The sequence below is a fragment of the Sinohyriopsis cumingii genome, chromosome 10, assembly GCF_028554795.1.
Source record: "Sinohyriopsis cumingii isolate HCF-2022 chromosome 10, ASM2855479v2, whole genome shotgun sequence".
Classification (NCBI taxonomy): Eukaryota; Metazoa; Mollusca; class Bivalvia; order Unionida; family Unionidae; genus Sinohyriopsis; species Sinohyriopsis cumingii.
Genome location: NC_142970.1, coordinates 97,931,157 through 97,955,270, shown reverse-complemented (window position 1 = coordinate 97,955,270; position 24,114 = coordinate 97,931,157).

Below are 24,114 nucleotides of genomic sequence, written 5' to 3'. Positions count from 1 at the left end.
AACGCAGGCCTGTAAGTGTGGGGGTGGGGAGTGTATCACATGTAATTTTACTCCAAATCAGAACGCAGGCCCATAAGTGTGATCATATACTAGAGCATAGAATATATTGAGATTCAGTCTCTAAACGAGTAGTTCATAAGTGCATGGGGGGCGGGGGCGATAGGTGCTAGCAGAGGAGTGTGTCCTCCTTCCCCAACACCACCGGTATAGCATTCATTATCTTTGAATCTTGACTGATTTTTAGAACTTTGTATCTTCCATCCAAGCCGCAAAGGCCTACCCTATATCTTACAATCCCGGAAGATGGACCCGTCAGTCCCTTTCCATTTTATAGTAATAATGTGGTGTAAGGATGATTAAATAAGAAGAATACAAATATGCCGTTCAATGTTCATTAAAATCGATATATTAAAGACAGCCTTTGTGCTAAACTGTAAATTATTTTAAAGAATTATTATACATAATATTACATATAACAAATAAAACAGATTTAAATCTGTTCAATGTTTCTTGTTTGTGATTTTGCCAGCCAAATTTCACCTCGAACTCAGGGACGTCATGGGGGAGGGGGGAGGGCAATTTGCCACCCTCCCGAATTTGCATGTGCTGTAAAATTGCTGTGGCCTATATACGAAAATTAACAAGCCTGTAACCCACCCCCCCCCCCCCGAAAAAAGTTAAAATAACGTCCCTGCTTAAAATATTTACCCAGCACAGGAAATGCATAATATTTAACCTCTTATGGAAAAAGATACAACACATTTTGGCGAAAACAATGTTATCATTATTATCGAATTATTTTATATTAATGTTATATGCTTTAAGTTAAACACACACACACACACACACACACTGATACTTAATCGTAAACAATCAAGGATGTTTCAAAAGATACAGGTTGTTTTTTTTTCTTCCCTCTTTCCTTCGAGTGGAGGAGGGGTTTGTAGATAAGAACATTTGTATCTTTCCTTCCTATTTCTTAGTAAAGGTGAAGGTTGTCATTGTTGTTAGGGCGTAAATATTTAATTACCTTGAAGTCTTCGATATTTTAATTGTGAACAAATCAAACGTACTATCATAATAAATGCAAAGAAAATGGCGACAGCAGAACACGGATACAACAACAACAACAACAACAATAATAATAATAATAATTATTATTATTATTATTATTATTATTATTATTATTAATTCCGTGTCCAATAGTTGTTCCGTGTCCTGGTCATCGATACATGACTTGAACTGTTTCGTATCTGATCTCGAAACTTCCGGTATCATTGACGATAAATGCAGTTGACATAACTATTGATTTGAAGAAAAAAATTTGCAGGTATTGCCATTATATACAACGGTAAGGCCAGATATTTTATCCTTCTTTTTGCTTACTCGTCCTCAGACTTAGTCCCCACTGCCATATACAAAACATGTGTATAGTTCGCCTGGAACAGATGGCAACAGCGACACTTACACAGCCTATGGAACCGGACGTGCAAATGGAATGAAAGTAAATCTGATGATGAATTGATTGATAATGAATTAGAAGTGCAGTGGCACGAACCACATCACTTCGATACAAACAAAAAGTAGTAATTCTGATAGTGCTTAGTATTTGTTACGGGTGAGAGTGAGATTATCAAAGATCATTATCCCACCCACCCACCGCAATTCGTCTGCATTTCTCAAGCACGCACGTATACGCATGTACATGCGTGTACAGGGTTTAAAGGCAGTTGCTGAATATATCAGGACAGGACAATCACGCTGAACTTGAATGATCCCGAAATGTGTACAAAACAAGAACTAATTTAAAAATATCCCGGTTCGAAAGAAAATAATATGACCACCACCATCACCATCGCCACTCAGAAAATTAATGGTTGGCCTCTTAACCTTCATCGTGCAGCTGTTGTTTATTTCTTCTTAGGTTAGAGATAAATACCTTAGTACCATACTTCAAATATTATTTTATGGGCAGTATATTGCATAATATACCTTAGTATCATACTGGAAATATTTTTTATGGGCAGTATATTGCATAATATACCTTAGTATCATACTATAAATATTTTTTACGGGCAGTATATTGCATAATATATCTTAGTATCAGTATATTGCATAATATACCTTAGTATCATACTAGAAATATTTTTTACGGGCAGTATATTGCATAATATACCTTAGTATCATACTAGAAATATTTTTATGGACAGTATATTGCATAATATACTATAGTATCACACTAGAAATACCATTAATACTGGCCGCCATACATAGCCTATCGTGTGCTGAAAAATGGCGTTAAACCCCACAACAACAACATATTAGAAATATTTTTTATGGGCAGTATATTGCATAATATACCTTAGTATCATACTAGAAATATTTTTTATACGGCAGTTTATGGGCAGTATATTGCATAATATACCTTAGTATCATACTAGAAATGCCATTAATACTGACCGCCATACATAGCCTATCGTGTGCTGAAAAATGGCGTTAAACCCCACAACAACAACAACAACAACATACTAGAAATATTTTTTATGGGCAGTATATTGCATAATATACCTTAGTATCATACTAGAAATATTTTTTATGGGCAGTATATTGCATAATATACCTTACTATCATACTAGAAATATTTATGCACAGTATATTGCATAATATACCTTACTATCATACTAGAAATATTTTTATGGGCAGTATATTGCATAATATACCTTAGTATCATACTAGAAATATTATTTTATGGGCAGTATATTACATAATATACCTTAGTATCATACTAGAAATATTTTTTATGGGCAGTATATTGCATAATATACCTTAGTATCATACTAGAAATAACATTAATACTGGCCGCCATATATAGCCTATCGTGTGCTGAAAAATGGCGTTAAACCCCACAACAACAACAAGAACAACAACATACTATAACTATCTTTTATGGGCAGTATATTGCATAATATACCTTAGTATCATACTAGAAATACCATTAATACTGGCCGCCATATATAGCCTATCGTGTGCTGAAAAATGGCGTTAAACCCCACAACAACAACAACAACAACATACTAGATATATTTTTTATGGGCAGTATATTGCATAATATGATTTAGTATCATACTAGAAATACCATTAATACTGGCCGCCATACATAGCCTATCGTGTGCTGAAAAATGGCGTTAAACCCCAGAACATCAACAACAACAACATACTAGATATATTTTTTATGGGCAGTATATTGCATAATATGCCTTAGTATCATACTAGAAATATTTTTTATGGGCAGTATATTGCATAATATAGATGAAACAGTTATTCATTTTAATGAAAACATGAAATTTAATGTCATAAGAAAAATTGTAGCTTTACAACATTTGCAGCTTAAATGTGCATAACAATACCAGCTGGAATACACTTTTTAATAGGTCACAGGTTTTAAGGTAGAAAAGAAAAATCCACATCTAACTAACATTTAAAGCCCGAAAATATGTATTTGCGGTTGGCTTACCGTCCCCGTTTTTCGTTGCCCACCCAACCCCTTCCTCCACCCCTTAAAAAATGAAAAATATTTTTTAAACAAAAATTCCCTAAATTTAGTTAAAATTAATGTGTGGATATAACTGAGCTGCTTTTAGCCAGTACTTGAAGTGCATAGTGCATTATATATAATGTTTAAGAAAAATACCGACCGGCCGACCCTAATTTTAAAAACAGTACAATAGGAAACGCGTTTTTTGTGTACCTTAATGGTCATCATAACAAAAGGTCTGTGTTTATTTAAAAAAAGAAAGAAAATAAGTGCAATTTTATTCTCAAACGTTCAGAAAATATTGGGGAAATAGGGACAGGACGTAATATTTATTTTCCAAAAAGAAGTTCTTATTAGCACAGGTCTTACCAACATTGTGATAAGCTTTATCATACCCCCCCCCCCCTTTTTGTTGTTCTTTTCTTTAGCTCCCCTTTTTAAATTCGGATCTTTAATGGATGAATTCATTAAAGACGAATTGTAAGAACCTTGTTATTCAGTATCAGTAAAATAAACGTTTGCTTAAGGAAAATTGAATAATGTTTATAAAATGTTTGTTGTGGCATGTAGAAAATCAGTGACCATGGTAAATATTGGAGGTGAAGTGGTGAATGATTTGGGAGTTTAGTCTGGGAAATGGATCTAGGGGCAGGAGAAGTATTGAGAATTTCCGCACTTGAATGAAAAATGAATAAAGATCACACCAAGACTTTAGTGACATGTGCATGTCTTGCAGTAACATACGAATGAAGGTCTTTATCTTTGTCTCTATCTCGAGATAGATCTGAGCATGTACATGTATAGAGTGTACAAGAGGAAAACATGTCAGAATATTAAATATACGTCATAATCTTTGACATAACTTTGTCGATGTTCCAGAAATAGTTAGAATATTTATATTTTAAACGTAAATCTAATAAAGATCTCTGCCAAATGGCGTGCCTCGCCGGCGCAAGCACTTACGAGGGTAGCATTAATAAAACTACGATGTTACGTAGATTAACTCGAAACAAAAGATGTTGTGACATCGCTGTCGTCACTGACGCTACCGCTTATAGCACGAAAGATAAATATCTTTCGTGTCGCTTTCTTTAGATAGGGAAAATGCAGCCTTTGGTGTGAAAATCAGGAGAAAATTCTACGTGCTGGTACTGCAAACATTAGCTATGGCATGTAAGATATAGTAAAATGCTTTCAAATGCCACTCGCCCGACGAGGAAGACGAAGTGTCATAAAAGCCTTCATCAGAATTGATTGTTCAAACTGCAGTAGATTTTTGATAATTCACAATAACATGGATGCGCTCGTCGATGTTGGAAGTCTATGGGATGGGGTAATACAAACTTAACATATCACATCATCAAATAATACCAGATTTGTTTGTGTGTGTGTGTGGGGGGGTATGGTGTCTGTTTAGATTTAATACATTTAGAAGAAGTGCTGCTTCGTTGGATTGCCATGACAAATCCTACATCTCCTTCTCCCTCACCATTTTAACGGTTACCCAAAAACTTGAACAAAAATCAACATTTATTATGTGTGTATATTGCTACATCAGTCATGATTGAATAATTTCTCGATACGAGCGACCGAATTGTTAATATATACTGCCATAGATACACTTCTGTGGTTGTCTAACATCTTCCGAATCTTGTTATCGCTACACCTCCTGAATGAATAGTTATATAAATATGTGGGTTTTCACCAGAACACTTTGCAAATGGTTGTTAGTCGTAAATTAAACTTGTCGATCATACATCCAATGTGGATGCAACGGCGGCAGTTTTTAAATATTGCTGTTGCTGACAAATATAAAAAATAGTTTCAAGAGCTATCTCTTATATAGACAAAACCAGTGGTTTCAAACCCTTTTTTGCCGCGACCTTAAAAAATACATTTTCTGAGCCTCACGACTTCTGCATTTTGATAAGTTTTGCCATCCTCAAAAGAAAAATCATGGCGACTCTACAGAACCTCTTCGTGGCCCTGATTTGGGTCGCCACCTTTAGTTGGGAATCACTGGACTAAACGGTTTTATCTTGGATTCCTTGAAAATCTCTTCTGCCCGTTTAAGGGACTCTTGTTTGTCTTGAGTACCCCTGTGCAGTCTAAAGCGCTATCCGTTACGGATCGCTGCCATCCCACCTCTTTCTGCGTGGGTTCGAGTCTTGGGCTTGGCCAATGTGGGTATGTGAGAAAGATTGCCGGTAGTATCTCGTGGGTCCGTGGTTCTTTCCGGGGTTTTCCCAGGTTCTTCCTCCACCATTAATACTGTCCGTCATGTATAGCCTATCGTGTACTGAAAAATTGCATAAAACCCTACAACAGCTACAATTACAGCCCCTGTGCATTGGTTTGCGGTACGATTTATGGTATCACCAAGAAAATAGCACAATGTCCAAAACATATCTGTGTATAGTTTATTCCAGATTTGATGCGCGTTACAGCTATCACGCCAGTGACCTGTGATTTGACACCTGTGATAACATCCACTGGTGATACCCACTCTTTGACCTCCTACCCCAGTCCTGCTGGGATCAAAATGGTTTTTATAGCATACACGTTATATCTTGGTAACTGAACCAAGAGGAAAATAAAAGCTGATATTGTTCTATGAAAGCCCAGTCAACATAATAAAATGGCCGAGATGTGTCTTTGACCTTAAAACCTTGCACTGAGGCTATATGTGTTGGGCAGGGAGCGGGAGGGGGAAACTGGGACTCGACTGAAATGTGGAACGTTATTTACAGTTACAGAAATCGTACAGGCCTTCAGTATAATGCCAAGACAACATGCGTGATTAAATGTCATCCTCTTGATATACAGTTATTACCTCAGCCCTTGGGCTTAGGTGGTCAGTGAGAGCATTTTAATCTGTCGTATCTGTAAATGCTATCAAAATCCTTTGATTTGATATCAACGATGACATATCTTGACGACGTCCAACATTTGAACTCATTGACCCCAGCTTCCCCCCACCCCTAAGTCGAATAGCGATCAAAATATTATATAAGCGACCTATCTGGAGTAATTTAAGTGCTATACAATAATACTGTGCTGTAAAAAAAAATAACACATAATAGACAGTAGACAGAGAAGAAGGCAGTGTATACATTTATGACCTTTCACCATTCCAGACTGCCATTCTAATAACAGAGAAATTTCAAAAGTACTGAAAAATCTACCTACTATAGCCGCCGTTAGTTAAGTCAAACTTTGTGTGTGTGTGTGTGGGGGGGGGGAGAGTTCCATTTCTATATATGCATTGATATTATATGAAAGAGCTCTTTTTGATACGTCAGTGATTTAAAATTTTGGTCAGTTTGTATTGTTGGTATTTATATTTGAAATGTATTACAACTAGGTAAGTGTATTATTTTTCTTCGATGAACATGCTTTGTTATTTATCCATATTAAAATATAAGAATAAATTTTTAAGATTAAATCTGCATTTATGTTTGTCACTTTTTCAACCTAAAAGAGTGTAAAAAGTGCTTTAAAATGCATATGCTTTATTTAATTTGTCCTTTGTTTTAACATGAGTAAACTTGTATGACTTCGACTTTCTTTCTATAACACAAAATAGGACAAAGTCTGTAATTACTGTTCTTTGTTTACCAAAGAAGGTAGAGGTCTTAAATTGCTCTTTTTCTGAAGAAAGACAATTTAATTTATGATAAGTACATTTAGACTTCATTATGGATTAGAGAAAAAAGACTATTTCATTTTGTATAGAGGGAATGAGTCAGCGTGGAGCTCATTTTAAATATCAGAAATTATTAAGTTTAGACCGTAAAGTCTGTTTTTGTTGCATTTCCTTTTTGTTGTTTGTTTCTTTTTTGTTGTTGTTAATGTATACAGTTTTCAGTGTTAAAAAATATTTCATCAACCTTGCTTTTATAACATCGATTTTCGATCTTGATTAATAATGGAATCATCGTCAGCATAGCCACATGTCACATTAGTAGCTAGTTACATATTACATAAGTAGATAGTCACATGTCACATCAGTATTTAGTCAAATATCACATCAGTATTTAGTCACATGTCACATCAGTATTTAGTCACATGTCACATCAGTATTTAGTCACATGTCACATCAGTTAGTCACATATCACATCAGTATTTAGTCACATGTCACATCAGTTGTTAGTCACATATCACATCAGTATTTAGTCACATGTCATCAGTATTTCTTATATGTTATTAGGTGTGTTTATTAATCCACTGTAAATGCATTTTTAAAAAAAATTAATGACATTGATTTTCTGTCTTCTTTTAATAAGGAAAATGGTCCAGTTGTCACGATTCCGTAATTAATTAAGTAAATGTTGTGTCTTTAATTGATGTCTTTTTTTATTGTACGGATAATTTTAAATAAAAATCTGGATTTCTAAATTCAAATTTCAGTCATGATCTGTAACACTATATAACAAAAGGGCGTCCTTATTATACAGGATCTTTTTTAAAAACAAATACTGAAAGTTTTTTTTCGAAAGGATAGCTAGTTGCTCTTTCAGCAAGTGCGTTAAAAGTGACACATGGCGCATTAGTTTGGAAAGAAAGCCAAAAAGTTGATCATCCTAATCTACCAATAAGGGTGTGATTTTTTAAAGACTCTTTTCGGAATTTTTTATTTGCCAGGACTACCACCCTACCCCACGGGCCATGTCTGTGAAGGTTAATTATAAACTTTATAATAAATCTCTTCTCAGCATTTCGGGTAACAAAACGTTACCTCAGACTTGGGATTAATGGTAGATCAACGCCTGAAAGGCGTTACAGTGCCGCGGCAGTAGGGGTAAAGTGCCTTACCCGGACACAAACAACAGCATCCGACCTGGGCAGATTTGGGAGGGATTTGAACCGACGACCTTAAAGTTTCCAAGTCCGTCACTCTAAACAACAAGCAACCGCCATGAAATAAATGGAAAATGTGTAAGAGCGCTCGCCCTTTAGGTCCATATCAAATGTTTGGCTTCTTACAATTCTAGCAAGGCTGAAGGTTCCTACTTTACTCTAGTGCTAGAATCTAACAGTACGAACCATGGTTTCACATGGTCGTAACAATTGGTACGCGTACACGCGCGCGCGCGCGCGCGCGCGTGTGTGTGTGTGTGTGTATGTGAGAGAGAGAGAGAGAGAGAGAGAGAGAGAGATTTCAAATCAAAGTTTGGCACAGACAGGTCACCATTTTGTGTGACGACCACTTTGGTTTATAGCTTATGAAAACAGCATCAATATACATGTTAATTGATATGCACTGAATACGGACAGCTCAACCTGGAAATAGGAAATGTATATATTGGTCATGCAACAAAGAAATGATATTTAGACTTCTGGATAGCTCTTTATAAAGCACATACTTGAGGTCATCAACCAGTGTTCGGCAGACTGTGACGCTAGGGGTCAAGAAAAGGACAGAAAGGATATAAAAATGCAAAGTCGAACATTTAAATACATGTTTGATCCATATTTATGTTTACTATAGGCGAATTATTTCGTCTTCCGCAAATATCGATTGTGTCATCCCACCCAAGTCATTGTTAGCATCGACAAACTGCCATCATCGTACAACAATACATAAAGCATTATCACCAGTAGCAATGTCATCATCGTCATCGTCGTCACATACTTTTAAATTCTCATTCTAAAGAAGAGGACATTGTAAAAACAGAACAGAACCCTTTTTGCCGTATTTTGTCTTTAACATTATTAAGATGGGTCGACAGGGTTCTTACCTGTTTTGCGCGGATTGTAGAGTTCCACAGTGGAGTTCATTCCTTATTGAGTGGCTCAGCTTCCGCTCAGTGAGAAGCTTGTTTCCATTTCGTTTTAAATTTCATCAGCTCTAAGCTTGTTTAATGATGTTTCATCGGGGAAAAATCTTGACTTTTCACAACATTTCAACCCTATATTTTAACAAGTTTACTTTTTTTTACCTTTTATCTTTTATTTAATACACTTTTAAAGGATTTTAGTGTTATTTTTTTAAATAATTTCTATTGTAGAAGAAAATGTTTGCTTCTGTTTGGAAGGTTCGTCTTGAAGATTGAATCACATTTTTAAATATTTGTACTGAAGACAATTGGGAAACGTGGAGTAAAACACGTATCTTGTCATTTTTTAAAAAGAAATTTGTCATGGATTTATTTAGTCAGTTTCGCAGTTATCGTTAGAGCTTACCCGAAAGACTTCTAACTGTAGGTAAACAATGTATTTGTCTTTATTTGGGAATAATATAAAATCATCCACAATAACTATAAGCAGTATTTACAGGTAACGGCTCTCACAGTCATCACCCATTGTACATTAATTTTTCAGCCATTAATCGTGATCATTTATCACACTTGTGAATAAGCTTGAAGGCTCGGATGTGACATTTTGCGTTGTAAATAAGTCGTTGTTTTTAATCCGTGAGCTGGTTAATAACTTTTAAAGCACAGCAAAGTCTGAATGTGTAATAAACATTCGCTTTCATTTGTATTTCGAAAATCAATTTTTATTTATCATCGTTCAACTCAGTTAAAAACTAAACAATAAATATTTCGGTGTCATAAACGTCTTTGACCTGTATAATGTTGATTTTTTAAAAAGAAAAGCATGCACCATCCACTACCCCACCACTTATACCCATTGAAAACAAATATGCGGGCTCGAAAGCAAATCCCATCCCCCACCGTCACCCCCTCCCAATTAAATGGTCGGTCACTTATGGTGAGAAGAATGTGAGCGGTATGTGACCGGGTGATGTCAACAAAAGGATGGTTTCAGTGTTTCAGATTACAAATTATATACGTGTTCGGTCAAGGTAGTTGATGTAGGCTTAAGGCCAGTGGCCCAATAAAAAGTGGCGAGGGAAAGAGGTAAGTGATTTTTCCAAAATTTTAGACCCAATCTGTATTAGTTGTTTCCACCTTTGAAAATCGTACGATTTCTTCGTTATCTTTCCCCCAGATTGCACCACCTTAATTGCAAGAAATTATACCATTGTTTTTACAGAGATTCGTGTATGCGGACAACATTTTTTTTATATTTGAAAATTACTTTGTTTAAATATTTTTGCGCTCTCTAGAAAATAGATAATTTAATAATACATTACAATTTAAATTAGGAACTTTTAAGCAATACTTCGTGGTACAAAGATAATGCTGAATTCTTTCGTAATTAAACTTTTAAAATGAAGGGAAATAAACCTCTCCAGCCATAACTTCGTACGACACATTTTTAGCTCTACTGGTCACATGAGACGATATTTTGTCCAAATTTCGCCATCCGTTCGTTATCACAAGTCATCTTTACTCTTTAACAATTTAGAGGATTGCCTTTAAACTTCACACACCCATTCATCTAATGGTCTTGTTCCTCTTGAATAGAAATCTTGCTTCTTGCAAATACATTATGGCCGCCACAGCAGCCATATTGAATTTTTTTCATTGCTGCCTCTCCTGTACCGATGGTCATGTCATTATGGGCTTTGCACTTGAAGACTTCCTTTGATGTCAAGTTGATACTAAATAAAATTCATGGTGATCCGACGTCCAATGTGGCTGCCACATAGGCCATGTTGCAAATATTGTTATCACTACTCATACATGGATGGTCATATCATCATTGGTTTTCACTGAAATATTTCTTATATTGCCTAGCTGGTTCTAACTAAAACTATTACCGATCTGACACCCGATATGGCCGCAACGAAACCCTTCGGAAGAATATTGCTGTTATAATTCCACCTGAACAGTCATGGTTTTGTTTTTTTCACACAAGAAGTTTTATGATAGTCCTAAATGAAAACGGTGCCGATCTGATGCCAAATATGGCTGCCACAGTGGCCATCTTGAAATTCTTGTTATCGTTAATTCTCTTGAATCAATGCTCACGTCGTCATGTGGTTTTCAGTTAAAGACTACTTATGAGGTCTTGCTGATCCTAAATTTGAATTATGCTGATCTGAAGTCCAGTTTATGGCTATCTTGAAATTCTTCCTTTCGCTACTCCTGTTAAGTGAAAAGTCATTTTCACATGGGGTTTTATCAGAAGAGTTCTCATGGTGTCTGTCGTCGTTGTTCTACGGTTTAACGCCATTTTTCAGCACAAGATAGGCCATACATGGCGGCCAGTATAACTGGTGGAGGAAGAACCCTGGAAAACCCAGGGAAGAACCACCGACCCACGAGAAGCTACTGGCAGGCTTTCCCACGTACCCACACCAGCCGAGCCTTGGACTCGAACCCACGCAGACAGAGGTGAGATGGCAGCCATCCGGAACGGTGAGCGCTTTAGACCACTCGGCCACTCGGGGCCCCCCTCATGGTGTCTAGTTGTTTCTTAATGAAAATAACCTGCCTTCTATACTATTTTTATCTCCCCTCATCCCAAATGGATGACACTATCATCATGATATTTTCACCAGTCGACTGTTTACGATATCTAGTTGGTCTTCAGTGCAAATGGTGTCCGTCGTACATCCATCATGGCTGCCATGATGACTGTAATGAAGCTCATTTCGCCAGTACACCCCAACTCCATGGGGTTTTCACCAAAAGACTTATAATGATGTATAATTTTGTCTTCAATGAAAATGGCCAAACTGACAGCCAATATGTCCACCACAACAGTAATTTTAAAATGTTTGTTGAAAAATATCAGGGATGGCTAATTTGATAAAAATGGTATTATCTTGAATTCCAGAAAATTCTTTTCACCCAATATAGCGTCAGACCCATCGAGGGATTTTTGTATTGTATAGTTCTCTGTTGCAATTTAAAAGATAGGTCGATAACAAATATTCGGGAGTAGATAACAAATATGCATGCTTCATTTTTCTTCTTAATCAACAATTCTTATAAACACATCGACTTTATTATTATTATTACTATTATTATTATTATTATTGTTCCATCTCTCTCTCTCTCTCTCTCTCTCTCTCTCGATCGATAAGCTACAAGATGGAAATTCCCCAAAGGTTATTCATAAATTGTCCATGTGGGAATTGTGTGTGTGTGTGTGTGTGTGTGTGTGTGTGTGTGTGTGTGTGTGTGTGTATCTTTCTTAAAAAAAGTTTTGTCATTCTTTTATTCGTAGTCGGTAAGAACTAATTGGTATTTTTGGAGAAATTGCAACTCTTAAAGAGTGGCCTGATCATTGCCCTAAAATCCAGAAGGTTAATTGCCTCTGTATAAGTCGGTTGTCAGAATAGTATTTGGTGTTTTGAGGCACATCACCACTCGAAGACTATATCGTGGCTAGACAAGTTTAAAGCACTTGGTTTTCTGAATAGTTTATGTGTTTTACGGCATATCAGCACAAAAAGACTTACTGTGGCTAGACAAATAGATTAAAGTGCGGTTGTTTGAGTAGTTTGTGTGTTTTACGGAATTGCAACACAGGAAAGGTGTATCATGGCTAGTCAAATAGATTAATGTTGGGTTGTTTGAGTAGTTTTGCGTGTTTTACGATTATCAACACAGGAAGGCAGTTTCGTGGCTAGACAGGTTGATTATAGGCTGCAAGCCGATACGGACAGATCCAGTGGCGGTATAACGCATGACACTTAAGTGCGATACGATGGCAAGACTGCGCATGCCACGTAAGTGCGATATGAGGCAGGACCGTGCATGACATGTAAGTGCGATATGATGCAGGACCGTGCATGCCACGTAAGTGCGATACGATGGACCCACTTCTACCTTAGATTGAGACTTTAAACACGTCTTAAGTATCCCTCCCGCAAAGCTTTATTAAAAACTTCGCAACGTTGATAATATATTAAAGTCAAAACCCGTATTGTCATATTGTAAGCAGAGACAAGACGTTACAGGTTCTTGTAATCTAAAATAATAAGCCAGCAAGCTAATTTAAACTGTGCCAGACGACTTTATTTTTGGCTCTAGTATCTGACATGTCAACGCAATAAATGACAAGAGACGAGGAGACTGAATGGTGGTGGTGAATGAAACACTGGAAAGTTGGAAAATGGAGAAAAGGTCCATTTATTATCATCGTGTAAAACAAGAAGGTTAAGCCATTATCTCAGTCCATTAGAGAAAGGGAAACTGACAAATTTACATGCAAGGTTTAGGAGATAGGTAGCGCACGACATCATCGGAATCCTTAATATCTGTATAGAAAATGTGATAAGAGGTCACCATGTTTCGACACAACTAGTCTTCATTTTGTGTTACTTGTTCCAGATTACTGGGTTGAGGAATTGATCCTATACTACCCCGCCCCCCCCCCCCACCCCCTCGAAAACTAAAGAAACAGATTCAAGGGCCACTTTGTTCAATACAAAATATGCATTTACAATACAAACATATGCAAATCCTCATACATGGACCAAGGGCCCGGGGAGGGGGGGGGGAGCGAGTGGTTAAAATCGCTTGCCTTTATAGGTCACTCACAAGTCTTGCCTTTGTCAGCGTGAGTTCGAGTCTGAACTCGACCAACGCGGGTATACGATAAAGCTTGCCAGTAGGTTCCCATGAATCGGCGGTTTTCACCGTGGGTCTTCCCAGTTTCTTCATCAACCAAATACATTGGTATTTCATGTGCTACAGAACCAAACCAATCGTACGTAGACTATGGTAAATCATATGGAACAAGTGTTACCTTTTTTCCTATGACTAGCAAACAAATCATTTCTTTCTTTTTTTTACTGAATAAGTCGAGGTGGCTGAGTGGTTAGCGTGCCGGACTCGCAACCAAAGGGTGCTGGTTTGAATCCTCCCATCTGACCAACCTATGTCAGCTGCCGTGGCATGTCCTTGAACATGTTATTTTACTTATTTAATTTGGCATTAAATGACCTATTTGTATTGCTGTGCTGTATCGACATTTCCTTGTTTCCCATTAAGTCCGGTGCAAATCAGATATACAACAATGAAGAAAATGCTTGTCGGGTTCCTCATTCAAAATCGTTGATTCTGATGTGAAATGCTATATTAAGAAAATAATTTTAAAAAATCATCCCCCGCAAAAAAGAGAAAATGGATATCAGCTTGATTTTAAAATGGACGTTTTTATTTAATTTAACTCAGAAAGTAGAACAATGTCTTTTGTCATTTATGATACATGTCTACATCGGCTTTTGGGCTGAGTTTTTTTTTTTATTGCCCTTGCGCTTTACTAACATTAATGATAGTCTTTATGTACTGATGTACGTGAAACACCACTAAGTCAAATCAGTCAATTTCGTAGACACAACAATAATAAGAATTACAATTTTTGTAACTGTCGTGTTTAATTTTTAACAAAAGCTGTTTAAAACAAAATAACGAGGTCACCCATGAATAATTCCGTCCACCAAAGATTCGTTTTCACTTTTGTAAATACCAGTAGTGCTGATTTTTTGTTTTGATTTTTTTGGGGGGAGGGGGATTGACCGACGCTACAGTTTTGCTCCGTGCTTCGGTTCGTAGGTTGGAAGTTAGGTATGTGCCTTGGTATGCATGTAGGAGGGTGTATGAGTAAATAGGTTAATAACTTGGTCGTTGAATGGGTAGATTGGTAGTTGTTTAGGAAGATCGGTAGATGGATTAATAGATTGGTGATACTACTTTGTCCTTTCGTAAATATGTATTCACTGGTTTTAACCAGCAGGATTAGTTCAGTTTTGAGGACACTTTTACAAGCTTTTGTTTGATGGTTGCGCAGTGAGTGTCAATTTTCAGAAACTCCTGCTACTGGGGTATATCTTGAAATTTGTATCATTGTCTTGGCCGCGTGTGGGTGGGTGTTTTGCTGGGAGTTCGGAAAATGGTTAAGACGAACACCTCAGGACGTAACAAATAATCCGACTTAATCTGCACCTTGGTGTTTAATAGGTTTAATCTCGCTATCACCCGTTGGGGTAGACATTGTATGTATGTCAAGTGTGGACGACTGGTGCACACATACACGCAGTATTATCTACTCGATCTAAATAGTATGTATGTATGTGTGCGTGTATATATATATATATATATATATATATATATATATATATATATATATATATATATATATATATATATATATATATATATACGGGGATTCGAATTCGGTAAGGGATGATTTATATACTCGATCGAAATAGTATGTATGTATGTATGTGTGTGTGTGTGTGTGTGTGTGTGTGTATGTATGTATATAGGAAAGGGATGAAGCAAAACATTTGGTTTGTCTCGTAATCTTAAAACATCTTTGTCGCGTCCCAGGTAAGATGATACATTAGGAGTTGGGAGCTGTGTCATATGCATTGATCGACCATTTTGGGTGGAACAGCTGTGGGATAGTTTTAAATATAATATAAACAATGTCGCAACTAATATTATTTAAATGTGGGTGTAAATCTAATCGGTTTGAAAAGTAAATGCTGATACTAGATCGCGCACGCGTGTGTGTGCGTGCATGTGTGTGTCATGGATAATGACTTTGTGTATGTGAAAGTTCGAGAATAAATGAATCTTTATATAGTTTATAACAGTTGCGTAACTTTTTATAATAATACTATAACGCAGTATTTCAGGAGAGTGAAGGTGACCTACTCCGAATCGGCTTTAAATATAGCTTGCCGCTACTAAAAATGGAAGAATCAAATACTCCAGAAATCTTCGCAGCCGAAGTTTCCCAGCAGCTTCAGACGCCATATTTGCTTCAGACCCATTCAGTTTTACTCAACTGATGTTGAGTCACTGAATAATCTGCATACGATTGTTTTGGGGGGAAAAAAAAAACTGAAGTTGACTGATTTTGTCACAAAACATCCAAATAACCAGACTGTTTTACCAAATATGCTTGCATTTGGGTCTGTGTAAGCCAGGTGAGCAATGTTAAACGAACTGAACCTTGTATTTACTTATCCTATAGGGGCCCCGAGTGGCCGAGTGGTCTAAAGCGTTACGGATCACTGCCATCTCACCTCTGTCTGCGCCCGTTCGAGTCTCGGATTCAGCTAATGTGGGTATGTGAGAAAGCTTACCAGTAGCTTCTCTTGGGTCGGTGGTTTTCCCGGGTTTTCCCAGGTTCTTCCTCCACCATTAATACTGGCCGCCATGTTTAGCCTATCGTGTGCTGAAAAATGGCGTTAAACCCCACAACAACAACAACAACAACTTATCCTATTGTTCTGAATATACAACTTGATTATCAATTCAAGTCTAATAGACAGATGAAGTTAAATGAGAAGACATGCAATATACTAATATCAGCGGCTGTATGGAGGGGAAGGAAAGGTTTAGTCCCGAAAAAATGGGAGCCAAGTATCATTCCCAAGGACACATTGACTGGTCTGGGAGGATAACCTTGGTTTACGAGTCTGGCGCTAGCCAACTGAACTACCATGGCTACCCAAGAAAGAAAGAGGAAGATAGGAAAAGATGTGTGTGATTTGGATTTTTAACGTAGCTTTAAAACAAATTCAGTCATGTCTTGCAGTGTTGCAGGTTATAATTATGTTTAGCACTGGGGCATCGACATGTCGCATCATGTCCCACTCTGTCACATTATTCTGCCACCAGACCCACCAGTCCTAACTCTAACCTCTTAACACATTAACCCCTAGCGACGACTTTACAGGGCAGGAGGTAGTAGCCTACTGCCGATCTCTGTAGCGTCATGGTCATGCATTATACACTAAAGTGGGTGGTATTATAGAAAGGTAGACAGATGTAGCTCTACAATGATACCAAATAATCTGGAATATCTAGTTGCACTACAAAATACAGATAGAAAAACCTCATTTTTTGGACCCGACTTTTTTGTTACGCAAAATTCGCCCGTGGTCGGAATCCCATTTTGTGTCCGGATTTTAGACTTTTTGGTCTCGGATCTAAGGCAAACCGGTATGAACGGCAAACAGACAGATGAGCCTTTGCAAAAATTAGGATAAGATGGGCATTTGGAATAAAGAGTGGTCTCCATACAAAAATAATGGCTCCGTTTAGCAAAAAAAAAAAAAAAAAAAAAGTCCAACTTTTACCCATCTGCTCATGCGCGAGTCAAATAGACAACAACAAATGATGTCTCTAACACAACTAGGCAGTATCTTATTGAAAGATGACCGGGGATTTGGTGTTTTCGAATCTATTCAGAAATAGCTTTCAAAATGTGTTTCCTACTCGATTTTCAGGCAAAAATGGCAGAAAGCTCCGGGGGTTAATGTGTTAAAGCTGAGCGCCTATCGAGACAGTTGCTAGTACCATTTTTGTAAGTCTTTGGTATTACTCGGCCGAGTTTCGGACCTACGACCTCCCGAATCCGAGGCGGATGATCTAACCACTTAGGTTACCAGAGATAGGAAAAGATAACATAGTTTGGATTAGTGTGATACGAGTGTACAATGACAAGATTAAGGTATAATTAGTAATAGTGAGAATTATCATTTTACGTGGGAATCAGAATACTTTTATTCATCCGTTTTCACGTAATTTAAATTCAGTTTAAGTATAAAAAAAATACTTAATTCAACCATTACTAACAACATCCATGATATTTAACAACTCAAAAGATTTGAATGTGCTAATATTTTTATTTATTTTTAAACAAAATGAAATTTTCTTGGTTTGGCAGATTTTTTGCGTACATACTGCTACCTAGATTGCAGCCAATGTGGGCATGTGAGAAAGCTTGCCAGTAGCTTCTCGTGGGTCGGTGGTTCTTTCCGGGGTTTTCCGGGTTCTTCCTCCACCATTAATACTGGCCGCCATGTATAGCCTATCGTGTGCTGAAAAATGGCGTTAAACCCTACAACAACAACAACCTAGATTGCATCAGAATTAAGATATTAATTCTGCGTGATAAGGATGACTGATGAAATGGCAACACCAGTTTCAGGTTTCTTTCTTCTTGCTTGACTACATTCCGATATTTCATCAGCCTTCCGCTCTCATCGGCTCAATTCGCTTACCCTGAATAAACTTGTACGGAGCACGAGGATTTAGGCATTGGTATGTTGAGAATAGAATTTCACTTGACCGTCATTTCACTTCCTGACTTTTAAACTCCTGACCTCTTTGTGCTCAAGTGAACCCTTCCAATTTGCCTAGTGCACAAGTGGCATGAAGCGCGTTTCCCAGCATGCGGCTTGAGACGCAGCGTGTATATCATTGTATTCGGGGTGACCTCGGTGGCTTTAATTAAAATATGGATAGTACGGCATTTATAGGCAAACGGCGTGGAGCTAAATGGAAGTTTTCGGCTCTTGTCCATTGAGGCTTTTATGAAATGGGTCTCCTTTGGTATATTATATATATATATATATATATATATATATATATATATATATATATATATATATATATATATATATATATATATATATATATATATAACATGTAGTATGTTAAATAAACTTAAAACCTGTAAAAATGTGGATAGCATATGTTTCGAGCTTTAAGAAATAATATCGACCATCTCTCATACTTTGCATTTGACCTTACACTGAACTGGGAAAATAGTTGTGGAGTGGGGTAAATCGATTTCGCCGTTTTCCTCGTCCACCCCAGTTTTCTCATTGCCTCTTGACGTGTCCTCGCGCATTTTGTTAGAGGCAACTAATGAAGACAGTTTTGCAGTAGTTATCATACCGAACTCGCATGCGAAAAGAGTTCGGGTTCGAATCCTACCACTCAGATCAGCCCGGGGCGACTACTGTGGTGTTCTTGGATAATACGTTTGGTTTTTCTTAGTCCGGTCGCGTCTGCAGCAAATGACTTTCTTGTGTTGCTATGCGATAAAGCATCAATCGTGCAACTTTTTATCTTGCCACTGCCGTTACTAATACTACTACTATTACTACTACTACTACTAATAATAATAATAATAATTATAGTCGTCATTGTAATCGCCGTTGCAGTAATAATACTAATAATCATCATCACCATCATCTTGCTCGCCCTACTTATCTTACGTGATAACGTAGTGTCCACTCTACGCATCTGGTGGCTTTAACGTTGCATACATTATTCGCATTCGCAACATCGGGTCAATCCTACAGATCGTACCTGGAATTTTTATTGATAACTGTCATTAGCTGCCGTTCGGACCACCTTGGTTATACCCGATAAAGATTGACCGTAGAGTTTCGAATGCATTGATGTTGTTCTTGTTGCTGTGAGTTTAACGCCACTGTTCAGCACACAATAGACTATATATGGCGGACAGTATAACTAGTAGAGGAAGAACCCAGGAAAACTCCGAAGAAGAACCACCGACCCATGAGAAGCTGCTGGCAAGCATTCTAAACATACCCACATAGGCCGAGCCCGAGATCCTAACCCACGCAGACTGAGGTGAAATGCTCGGCCAATGTCGATATGTGAGAAAGCCTTGCATTAAAATATTTAGATAGGGTTAACTTATCGGAACATTAGGTAGCGATGATAGATGTTAACTAACTTAGAAAGGCGAGCGCTTTAGACCACCCGGCCCCCCGGTGGACTCCAACTTATGCATTGAAGTAAGTTTTTCATTCGCAGATTCTCAGTCAATCGTACGGCAAGTCCAATGCGCTGACAACAGTCATACTTCCGGTGCTCATACGACCGCAAATAACTAGCATCCACCATGTTAGTGAAGATACAGACTCAGTGTACCTTTTCCTCCCTAGACCGCTCCGGTGGCCTAGCGGTTAGAGCGTCCGGCCCGGCTGCGGGAGGTCGCGGGTTCGAGCCCCGGCAGAGTCATACCAAAGGCTTATAAAAATGATACTAACAGCTTAGGATTGGTCTCCCTAGTGTCGTGATAGTGTGAATGGGTGGGACATAAGGCTACATGTCTGCGGCATGATGCCCCAGTACTAAAGATCACTATAGACTGTTACAATGCAGCCATTGTGCGATATGACTTGTTAAAGCTCAGTTGCAAATCCAAATTTCTCTCTCTCACTCTCTCTCTCTCTCTCTCTCTCTCTCTCTCTCTCTCTCTCACACACACACACACACCTACCTTTTCCTCCCATGATGCAACGCTATTATTGGCTTCGTATCCTTTCTGTTACGCATTTCGCTGCACGACTCGATAGATGCGGGTTTTACTAGCTACCAGTCTTTAACAAAATGAAAGTATGCTATGTTGACACTATATCCACATAAATTTGTGTTAATTGTTTAGTGAATACTAAACATTTTTTCATGAAAAATGGTTGATATATTTATTTAAAAAACAACAGAAACTAAAACGTTTCGAATATTTGGATATGCATATGACATATAGTGGCATTCGATGGATGACGGACTTTAGGCCGAAAATTTATAGTAATTGCTCTGCATTCCATAGGTAGCGGTGTGTATGAGGGTATGAGTGACTTACGGTGATACGTTAAATTATGCTGGGCACCAACGAATCAGTCCCAGCTTATAAATACCGAGGTGGTCCGAATAGATTAGTACTTCTTTTTATGTTAAGACATTTTCAAACAAATTGTACAAATTTTGTGTAAATTACTGAGCCAACATTCATCTAACGAATAGTTTTGCCTCGCACAAGTAGCTAAGCATTTTGTCTAGCCAAGGTTCAGATATGTTAAGCCTCTGTACATAAGGTTTACATATCGGAACTTTGGCTAGTGACGATGATAACCGAGGTGGTCCGAGTAGCATTACCACTCTTAATGGTGTTACTTTTCATTGAGTTTGACTAAACGTTATTCTAAAATATCAGTTTAAATTTCTGTACATTTCTTATTTCATTTACACTCCAGAAATTCATTGGAAGGGAGTCAACTTTAATACCGGTCTTACATTTACAGACAAATAAAATTACAAACTACCAGGTAAATTCCGCACAGATGATTTGGTGTAGATATGATGAAGAATGACAGACTGATAGACTGACCGAGCGTATATGAAAAGTAATGGCGCTAAAGCTTTGAAATAATAATAATAATAATCATCATCATCATCATCATCATCATCATCATCATCAATGTACCGCATGTCTCGACTCTTTTTGGAGTTATGGTTTTTAAGCAAAGCTTCAACATTGGGGTCATGGATAGCTGAGTGTTCTGAGGCGCTCGCTTTTTACAGATCACTGACATTTCACCTCTGTCCGCGTGGGTTCGTCTCAGCTTGGCCTACGTGTGCGTGTGAGCACGCTTTCCAGTAGTCATGGGTCACTGATTCTTCCTAGGTTCTCTCTCAACCAAGTATACAGCCCGCCACGTATAAGCCTTTCGTTTGCTGCAAAATGGCATTAAACCCATAAAATAAACATTCAGAACGACCAGTGCAAATAAGTAAGCTGGACTTTGTTTTCCTGAGAGATCAGTTTGACTTGTGAAGTAGCATTCGTCTTAGCACCAAGTGCTAGGCCCTACGTAGACAATAGCAGTTGACTTGCTTTATTTAGAGTTGAACTTGTTGTGCTTGCCTTTATTTTAAAATATGTAATGATACATTAAACCTGCACGTTATATCGCATGTTTATGAGTTCGTTACCAACTTATAATCCTACGCTGGTTTATGCGAAGAACGCTTTGTGTTTAAAAAGTTAAATTTAACCGTGAATCATTGGCTTTTTGTTCAGTTTACTTCATTGATTACATTGTTTGTAAGGATGTACGGTATATACATGGTCAACACAAATCTCACAACCCCGGGCATTGGAAAATCATAAATATGCCCATAACTAATAATAAGGTGACATATTTATGACCCTGCATGAAAAGCACAGAATGACCCTGGCAATACGTCTGAAATCCTCGAGCTTCTATTCTTGTGAAAAGAAAACTTCCATTCATTATTTGGCATGCACATTCCTAGCGTCATCATATCATGTCGTATGAAAGTCGTTATGTCATTTGTTTTTCAAATTTGACGGAAAATGTTGAAAAGGCATAAAAGAATTCCTTGCATGCAGGCATGCATTAAAGTGCTGTTTAAAAAAAATTTACGGATAGAGGAACAACCTTATTCCAATATGACCAATGTCAGAGTATCCAACGCATCCAATGTTGCTCATTTAGTATTAAATAAATGTATTTTACAATAACAAAAAGTCACGTCTACACAAGATTCACACATCCGCCATATTAGTTAGAAAGCCACTGGACCGTCTTGATGAGCTAATTTATTAACTATCTACGATGCAAAAATTATTATATATAATTGTTAGTTTGAAATTATTTGACTATTTGTGAAACAAAAATGGTGCAGGAACCACCTCATAATTCTGCTTCAGGCGAAATAAAAACATTTTTGAATTGGTCAACATAATAAACGTGAGCGCCCAAACTTAAACGCACATTTGTTACACTTTTTATTTGTATTTGTTGATTCCTTTACTGCAAACTCTTAATAACCAATCGTATGACAACATCAGTCATGATGATGATGATGATCGTCGTCATCGTCATCACCATCATCATTCGAGCTTGATGCCATAAATTGCAGCACTGTTACATTTGTAATAGTGGAACTCTGCAAGTGCCAGAAGAGAAGTGATATATTGGTCCCACCGCTCTAGCCTCGCAACTTGTCTAACGAAATTACTTACAAATGTCATAATCGTTTCCTCGACTGCAAGAACAAACTTAAAGATCTAATAATGTTTCCTACCTGAAATATTCTCAGCATGTTTTTTTTTAATTTTTTAATGTTTTTTTTCTTCTTCTAATTTCATGGTGTTTGTTTTTGTAATAATATTATTTATTTTTTATTTTATAGGTGTTGCCTAATGTTGTAAAGCTCTTAGAGCGTCTAAAGATTAGGCGCTATAAAAAGTCCTCATTATTATTATTATTATTATTATCAGTTTCCTCAGCTTCACCTTATGAAACTCCTCAACTTTTTATGGGAATGCAGTTTATGCAACAACTTGTGATCGTGTTTTGAAGATTTAGTATTTGTTACCTTTATCAGTTATTTTATGTACATTTTACCGAATCGTAACCTCAGTACGTTTTATATTTTATGTTGTGGTACTTTATATATTTATTTTTGGAGAGGGGAGGGGTCTAAATCTTCACAAAAAATTCGTTTCAATCCGCTCAGAGCTGTTTTGAAACAACCCCTATAAATGTACATGCACAGTAGTCTTCACGCCATAATGTCAGTCTTTTAAAAGCATAATGGTCGCTGGCTACGGTTGAGTAACATCATCTTTGTAGCCACAAGTTTGAGGGATTAGTGTTACTTCAAATACAGAATTTTAAACTTAAGGACTTTGTCATTATTTGTTAACGTTTTTTTTAAATTGTTTCCAAATTTGTAATTAAGTAGTGTAATGTAGTTATTTATTTCAGTCAGAATTAAGCGCAACTGTTTTTTTTTTTTTTTTTGGCGGGGGGCGTGATAATTAAAATTCATTTAGCCCAAATTACATGATATAATGACTACAATAGGCATATAAATCAATACCGAGCAAATAGGAGCAAAGTGCTTTTCCCAAGGACACAAAGACAGACTTTGAGGCAAGGAAAGTAAAGTAGTTTACCCAATGACAAAACTAAATCTCCGTCTCAATGTACGTTGGAATATCTGTTTACTAAGTCAGTGTTTCGAGTTGTACGATTTAAATACCTTCATATCTATGGTCACACCCCTCACGTGACGCCACGAATTGATGGCTCTCTGATTGGTTGTCGTAAACATACG